We start from the raw sequence: 7,429 nt of genomic DNA on the forward strand, positions 1-7,429 counted from the left end.
TCGGTCGGTTCGATTTTTGCACACCCCTAATTATAATACCATGATTTTTCATGTATTAATAATAGACTCTTTAATATCAAATAAAGGGGTCGTTTGATAGAGTGTATTGGAAAGTTAATGCATGCATTAGTTTAATGTGTATTAGTAGTACCTTGTTTCGTATATCTTTTTATCCAATGTATAACACTCTATTGTGTATTGAGGTGTGTATTACTAATACGACAAAATCCATGGCATTGGTAATGCAATGGATCTAATGCATGTATTAACATGCTTAAAGACACTATTATTCCTCAAAAAAAAAATCACATCCTTTTCAATATATATATTGAGGGTATTATGTAAATTAAAAAGAATTTAAAAATTATGTAATTTATGTTATTTTTAATACATCGAACCAAATACTGCATAAGAAAAATACAAGCATAACTAATGCAAGCATAGTTAATACAAAAATTACTAATACACCATATTTTGTATTTTTCTTATACACTTTACCAAACGACCCCAAAGTGTAAAACTAATGTAGACATTAGTAATCTATAGGATGAAAAAGTGTATCTAACAAAATATTAATAATACACAAAGCTAATGCATGTGCTATTTTTTAAAAAACAATGCATGCATTATTTAGTACCAAATTAGAAATGTTTGGTAGGATGCATTACAAAAAACAATGCATCTATTAGCTTTGTGTATTACTAATATCTTATTTGGTACACTTTTTCAACATATATATCTATTGTTATTATGCGCTGCATAACTAATACATGGAAAACCCTTGATATTTGCAATACAATAAACTTTATACTAACATGTGTAAAGAAATAATAGCCCTATCGAACTTTTTCTACATCATTTTTATTATATTTGTGGATGATATATTTGTAAATATTTTTAATTTAAAAATATGCGATGAAAGATATTTTTAACATACCAAATCAAACAGTACATAAGAAATAATCTTAGCATATCTAATACTTGCATTACTAATACACCATATTTTGCACTATTTTTATACACTTTATCAAACGACTCCTTTAGTGGTCATTTGGTAAGTGTAAATAAATAATGCTAAATAGGATGTATTAGTAATACTTGTATTAGTAATGTTAACGTTAGTTGTGGTTGCATTAGTTATGTTAACATTGTTTCTTATACACTGTTAGATTTGATGTATTAGAAATAATATGTCTTGTATGATTTTTATTAAAAAATATTTATTTATAAAAATATCCTTCATATCCCAATGACAAAACATCCTAATTAAGATCACTCTTGTTCTTCCTCATCTTGATATAACAATTGATTAAAAGAAAAAATGGAAAGTTTGAAGCATTGAATGAAACTTTCTGCAGAAAGAATTAAGAAACTTATGAGAAATTATTTTTGGGTGTAAAGAAGAGGAAGAACAAAATGAATACTGATCATGTGGTGTTTTCAATTTTCACTCTCTGACCAAGAAATAGTAAAGTATATATTTTATTGTCGTTTGCAGAGGTTTTGAAGGAGAGGAGCGTAAAGAGTTCCTCCTGATCTATCTTGAGAATATAATAATAAAAAAAAATTAATGTTTTATTACGTGAAAGGAAGAAGAAGACATGGATTTTATGGCAAAGCACATAGAAAAGAGAGAGGCAAAATGATTTGAAGGGTAGTTTTGTAATTTCTTAAGCTAATGTAAGTGTTAAAGTCCTTGGTATTACTAATGCATATAAAATAAAGGGAAAAGACATTATTTCCACCCAATACTATACAAGAAAAGTCGAAGTCACATCTAAACTATATAAGTGACCTATTACACACCTTAACTATATAAAAGTGATATTATTATCTCCCCGCGACTCTCATTCTAAGGCGCGTATGTTACACTTATTTTAGGCCCGTCCAGCCTATTAAATAACAAAAGTAAACGGCTAAAAGTACATTATCTTTAATTTCCAACGGATCTATTCTTATTTATAAGCCAATTTGGGGCTCAAAACTAGGAAACCCTAATTCCCAAATTTGTCTCTTAAAATCGAAATTGAAGAGATTTGTTTGAATAATTGGTAACTAAATCTTTTTAATCCTTCGATTTCTTGTTATATTGATGATTATCTTGTCTTAATTTTGTTGCCATTTTCATAATTTTTCTTCACTCAAGTGTTGTTCAACCTCTCTTAAACCTTGTTTTCTTAATCAAGGTACTTTAATGGCTAAGATAAGCTTGAATAGACTTTGTAAGCAAGAAGAAGATCATGAGTTGATCGAGGTTCGATGCAAACATGGACATATTTTGCCTTTGATGACTTCATGGACCTCAAAAAATTCGGGTAGACGATATTGGACTTGTCCTTACTATGGGGTATGTGAGTTTTTCCTTCAAACATTGATCTTGAATTGTATACGAATGTAATTACTTTCGTTTTAGAATGCTCGATCATGCGACTTTTGGCTTTGAAAGGATGATTCTATTGATGAACGATCGAAATTTGTTATTCCTAAATTATTGGAAAGAATTGGGGAGCTTGAGGAAAGAGTTGAATCTTCGACAAATTGTGCATTTTATGAATACAAATAATTGATGACATGACTACTAGGATAACCAAATATGTGGAGAGCAAAATAGATATGAACAAAATAAAGTTGCAAATGGATAATTTTCAGAATGATTTGAAGATGATGAAGGCAAACGAGAAGAAATGAAAGATCAAGTTGGTTGAGTCCAAGAAAAGGGAAAAACAACTAAGGACTACTCTCATTTGTGTATGTCTTTTGGGTGTTAGTTTTCTAGTTCAATTCATGTTCTTGAAAGGAGCTCCAAGAAGGCTGCCCTAAACTAAGTTGCTTTGTTTTATTTATGTTTTAAGGGACTAAAATTTATATCTATTATTAGGTGTTATCTTTGAAAAACTGTCAGGTTGTGTAATTAAATTGTTGTGTAATGAAATTGTAAGGTTGAACTTGACAGTTTTGACTTTGTTTTCCGTGATTCTTTGTGTTGCAATTTGTATACAACATCACAATACTAAATGCAGTCACAACTGCTGCATAAGCACAAACATAAATTTCAACAACATCACAACATATATTTAACATTAATAAATAATACCACAACTACTGCAGAAGCATAAACATAAATTTTAGCAACAATGAACTTACAACTGCAAAATCATTAACCAAAAATGAGTGGCAATTACATATGATTGCCAAATACATTTAAAAAAATATCAGTACTGTTAAACTAATTACAGTTATAAAATGCAGTCAAAGTTGCCACCAATATCAGTGAACTAATTACAATTACAAAAAGCAATCACAGCTGTCAACATCAATGAACTACCAAAAAATAGTCTTAAATGCAGTCCCAGCTGTCAACATCAGTGAATTATAAAAAACATAGTCTTAAATGCAGTCACAACAACCAAACTTTATATAAGGAAATGCAGTCACATCAGTAAATGCAGTCTTAAATATAATCTACACCAACTTCTCATAGAGATTAAACATTGGAGCTTTCTTGACTCAAGTATTCAGCTTGGACCTTGTTTGCATTTGTTTTTTGCCTCTCATTTCTTGTAGTTGCCTGAAGGTCATAGCTTTTTTTCCTTTCCATTTTACACTAGTTTTTGATGTATATCAGAGATTTTCAGTCACAAATACTGAAGACTTGACAGTTTTGAATCTCTCACTTGGCATTTTCGGCTGCTCAAATGAAGAAAGTGTTAACTTTAGTAAATAAAATTATAGTAAATAAAATTTAGATAGTAAATGCAGTAGTAAACTTACATTAAGAATTGTGCATCCACTTTGTTGTGAAATAATCTCATTCCCACCACTCTTGGTCTGCCAGCACACTAAAAAGAAAGAAAAGAAGATATTTAGTATAAGGTAAGCATAATTAGTTCACAACACTGCCAAATTAAATAAAATACCTTTTTTGTAGAATTCTTTGGTGGTCTATCCCTTTCTCTTCCAATTGAACCTCTCCTTTTTCCAATAGTAGGTGTTGCACTTGGGACTATACTTGGACCTGCACTTGGGTCTGCACCAGCAGATGAACTTGGGCCAGGATTTGCATTAGTGCCAGCAGCAGGTGCACCTATTGGACCTCTTCTTTTGTTGTGACCCTTGCTATGACAAGTGCCATATGAAATCTCAATCCCCCTTTTGGACAACTTTCCAGTTTTCTTTTTGGTTTCACCTTCTTCTTTCTTCCTATTCTTTCCAGCGTACCTGACATCTCCCTAACATGAGGTGGCATAACAGAGATATTCTGTGATTATTGATACGAGTACGATCGTGATTGTGGATCAATACGTAAAGAACTCGTGCTCGAATAATTGGCCAACTAATGGAACAAGCTTTAAAGTGTTAGCTTATTAAGGGCATTTTAGTCATTTTATAATGAGCTGTAACATAGGCTATAAATAGAATATATTAGGTCATTTTCTCATAACTTAGATGATATTTTGAGAGCTTTTTGAGAGTGTTCATACAAGTGTGGTTATCACTTGTGACAAGTGTGGAATCACTTATATTGGTTGCTTGTTTTGAAACATTGGTTGCTTGGGGATTCCATTCCCTTGAGGTCATCGTAAGAACTTGATGTTATTTGTATGAATTTTTAGGTCTTAGTGTTCAATATACACTTTGGTTCATAGTGTTTGTGCATTGTGTGTCAAGTTATCCATCATTCTATCTTATTATTGTTGTTGTGTTCATACTTGATTTTGGGTGTCTAAACCTAAGACCTTGTTATGTCATTTTTGTTCTTGTTATTGTGTTGTAATCTTAGTTTGTGGCTCGCTGATTATAGGTTTTGAACATCTTAGAATCTTGTTGTTATCATGCTTGTATTGTTATTGTGTAGTGAATCCGAGAGGGGTCACCAAAAGGGGTCCTCGGTTCTTCAAATCATGGATTATTTTGGTGTGTGTTAGTATCTTCCTTGTCGATCTTGTATCATTTGGTATCAGAGCATGACTTGATTTTGTTTTCATAAGATCAATCTTGGGCTAGCTAGCTTAAAAATACAAAAAAAGGGAAAATGTAGAAGTTGTTCTTGTTCTTGGCCGAGACATATTTCTTTGTGGCTAGATCTTATAGTCTTTTGTTTGTTTGAATTGTTTCTAGTGTTAGTTTCTTTCTCACCAACACTAAAGTGTCTAGATCTAAAGGTTTGAGCTTGTGTTATTAACCTTGTTGATGTAAATTGGAAGTTGGCAGTATGTTAATATTGTTGATCTTGGTCGTGTGTTGCAATTGTTGTGGACTTGGAGGTGAATGTTGGTGTTGTTGTTGAGATCTTGTTGTTCTTCACATCTTGACATCTCTTAATCAATATAAAGTATAACATAGATTCAAAAAAGGTGTAAGATAAAGTTGAAAAGTTGTTGGTAAAGAGACTTGAACACATCACTTCAAAGACTTGTCAACCACTTTTTCATATTTCAAGGACCTTGTTTTGTGGGAATAGTAAAGTCAAGTCTCACTTTTTGAGTTGGAATTTGAAAAAGTTTCTAAGACGTGAATTTTTCCACCAAAAGACAAACTCATCCATTCCAAATTGTATCAAGACAAAAGCTTCAAATTGGTGATTAAAAAAAAAATTATGTGGGATCGCGACCAATTACGTGGCTGCCAAATCATCATGTTTTACTATTCACGCAACATAAGTAAGCTCAAGTTATTTGATTTCTTAGTTTCTAATCTTTATTTCTTAGTTGCATTTTGTTGATTCTATTGCTAATTAACAAACTAGTAATTGTCTACTAGGTTCTAAATTAGTTTTGGGTCCGTTTATTCATGTCTACGTTTCTTTGTGTGCTTTTATATTTTCGAAAACTCGTTATAGCCTTTTGACTCAAGTACGCACAAATTTATTTTGAGTCTTTGCAAACAAAAATCCATTTCGACCTTAAGCCGCAAGTGGGACCAAGTAACTTCATTAGAGTAAAAATGGTGTACCAACACTTGTGAGACCAATTGAGTGATACTTGAAAAGTGTGAGCTTAAGAGTTAGTGAGGGTGGTTTTTGCTAACCTTAACTTGTTATTGTTTGTGTTTTGTTTAGTATTTCTTATTAGGTACGATGGCTTCGGGTGAAGGTAGTCCAAAAGCCTCGAGAGAGGTAACCATGGATACTTTGTTGGCAGCCATAATAAGCGTGAAACATGATCTTAGTGGTCGAATGGAGATGATGGAGGAAAAGATGGATGGGATGGAGGGTTCCTTTCTAAGGAAAATGGATACATTGGAAGTTCGTTTAGATTCCAACCATTCAAGTCCGAAACACTACCACGCCTCGATTAGTGGACATGCTACCACCCCGGATATATTTCCCCAGTTGCTCAATCCACCCAAACCAACCCATGAACCCATCTACTAAGTCCCTACTTATCCAAAAAATTGAAGTCAAGTCCATCAAGAAGCTTCCCAAATCTGAGACCTCCTTGATATGCCGAGAGCACCACTAAACCAAAACGAACCAATCCAAGTTGATGATGTGGAAGGTGAGGGTATTTATGGAGGTGAGGGGTTAGATGAAACAACTCTCTTTGCGGAATTTGTGCGCAATAGAAGAAGACCTTATGGCGGGGGACATAGAGGTCGAGAGGGAAGAGTTGGACCGGCTCCTCATGGTAGGGGCAACTTGGGACACCGACCTCATGTTCAAGAAGGTTTAGTGGAACAAGGAGGCAATGTGGGTAGATACACGGGCCTAAATTCCATTAAGATCACCCTTTCTTCTTTCAAAGGGACTAGTTATCCATCTCTCTATCTTGATTGGGAGTTACAATGTAATCGAATTTTCTAACTCAACGAGTTAACTTCCCCAAAGAAAGTCGCACATGCCATTGCTCAATTTGAAGGTTATGCATCTACTTAGTGGGAGACAAAGTGGTTGCAACGGGCAAGGAATGACAATCTTGACCTTCCTAATTGGGATGAATTGAAAGCTCTTATGAGGGAGAGATATGTCACGTAAAGGTACAAACAAGAGCAACTAACAAAGCTCTACAACTTGAGGCAAGGAGACAGAAGTGTGGAGAAGTATTATGATGAGTTTCAAAACTTGATCCTACATCTTGACATAGTCGAACCTCCAAATCATTACTTAGCTCGGTTCAGGGGTGGATTGTGCTATGAAGTTGTTTCTCAATTAGTTGTCCATAAGTTTGACCGAATTGAGGACCTTGTAGAAGCGACCATTGAAGTTGAAAGGAACAATCATGCTAAGAAGACCTTCAGGTGGGACAGGTCCTACAATCCCATAGAGAAGTTACTATTTGATAAAACAATCCAAAGGTATCCATGACTTGAGGGTACTAATTCTTCCACTCCTAATCCTAAGGGTATCGTTTGTTTTAAATGTCAAGGTTGGGGTCACAAAGCTAGTGAGTGCCCAAACCGAAGGAACATTGTACTAGTGGAGGGCGATCCT

At 33.8% G+C, this 7,429-nt stretch overlaps 1 long non-coding RNA gene across 1 annotated transcript; it reads right to left on the bottom strand.

Moving 5' to 3' along the window:
- Window positions 1-3,158: 3,158 nt before the first annotated feature.
- LOC107859031 lies at window positions 3,159-7,429 on the bottom strand. Its single transcript, XR_001671304.2, has 3 exons — window positions 3,918-7,429; window positions 3,772-3,839; window positions 3,159-3,687 (listed from the first exon to the last, which is right to left on the bottom strand). It is a non-coding gene; the product is annotated as an uncharacterized LOC107859031 (long non-coding RNA).

This window comes from Capsicum annuum, unplaced genomic scaffold (assembly GCF_002878395.1).
Source record: "Capsicum annuum cultivar UCD-10X-F1 unplaced genomic scaffold, UCD10Xv1.1 ctg3458, whole genome shotgun sequence".
In the NCBI taxonomy this organism is placed as follows: domain Eukaryota; kingdom Viridiplantae; phylum Streptophyta; class Magnoliopsida; order Solanales; family Solanaceae; genus Capsicum; species Capsicum annuum.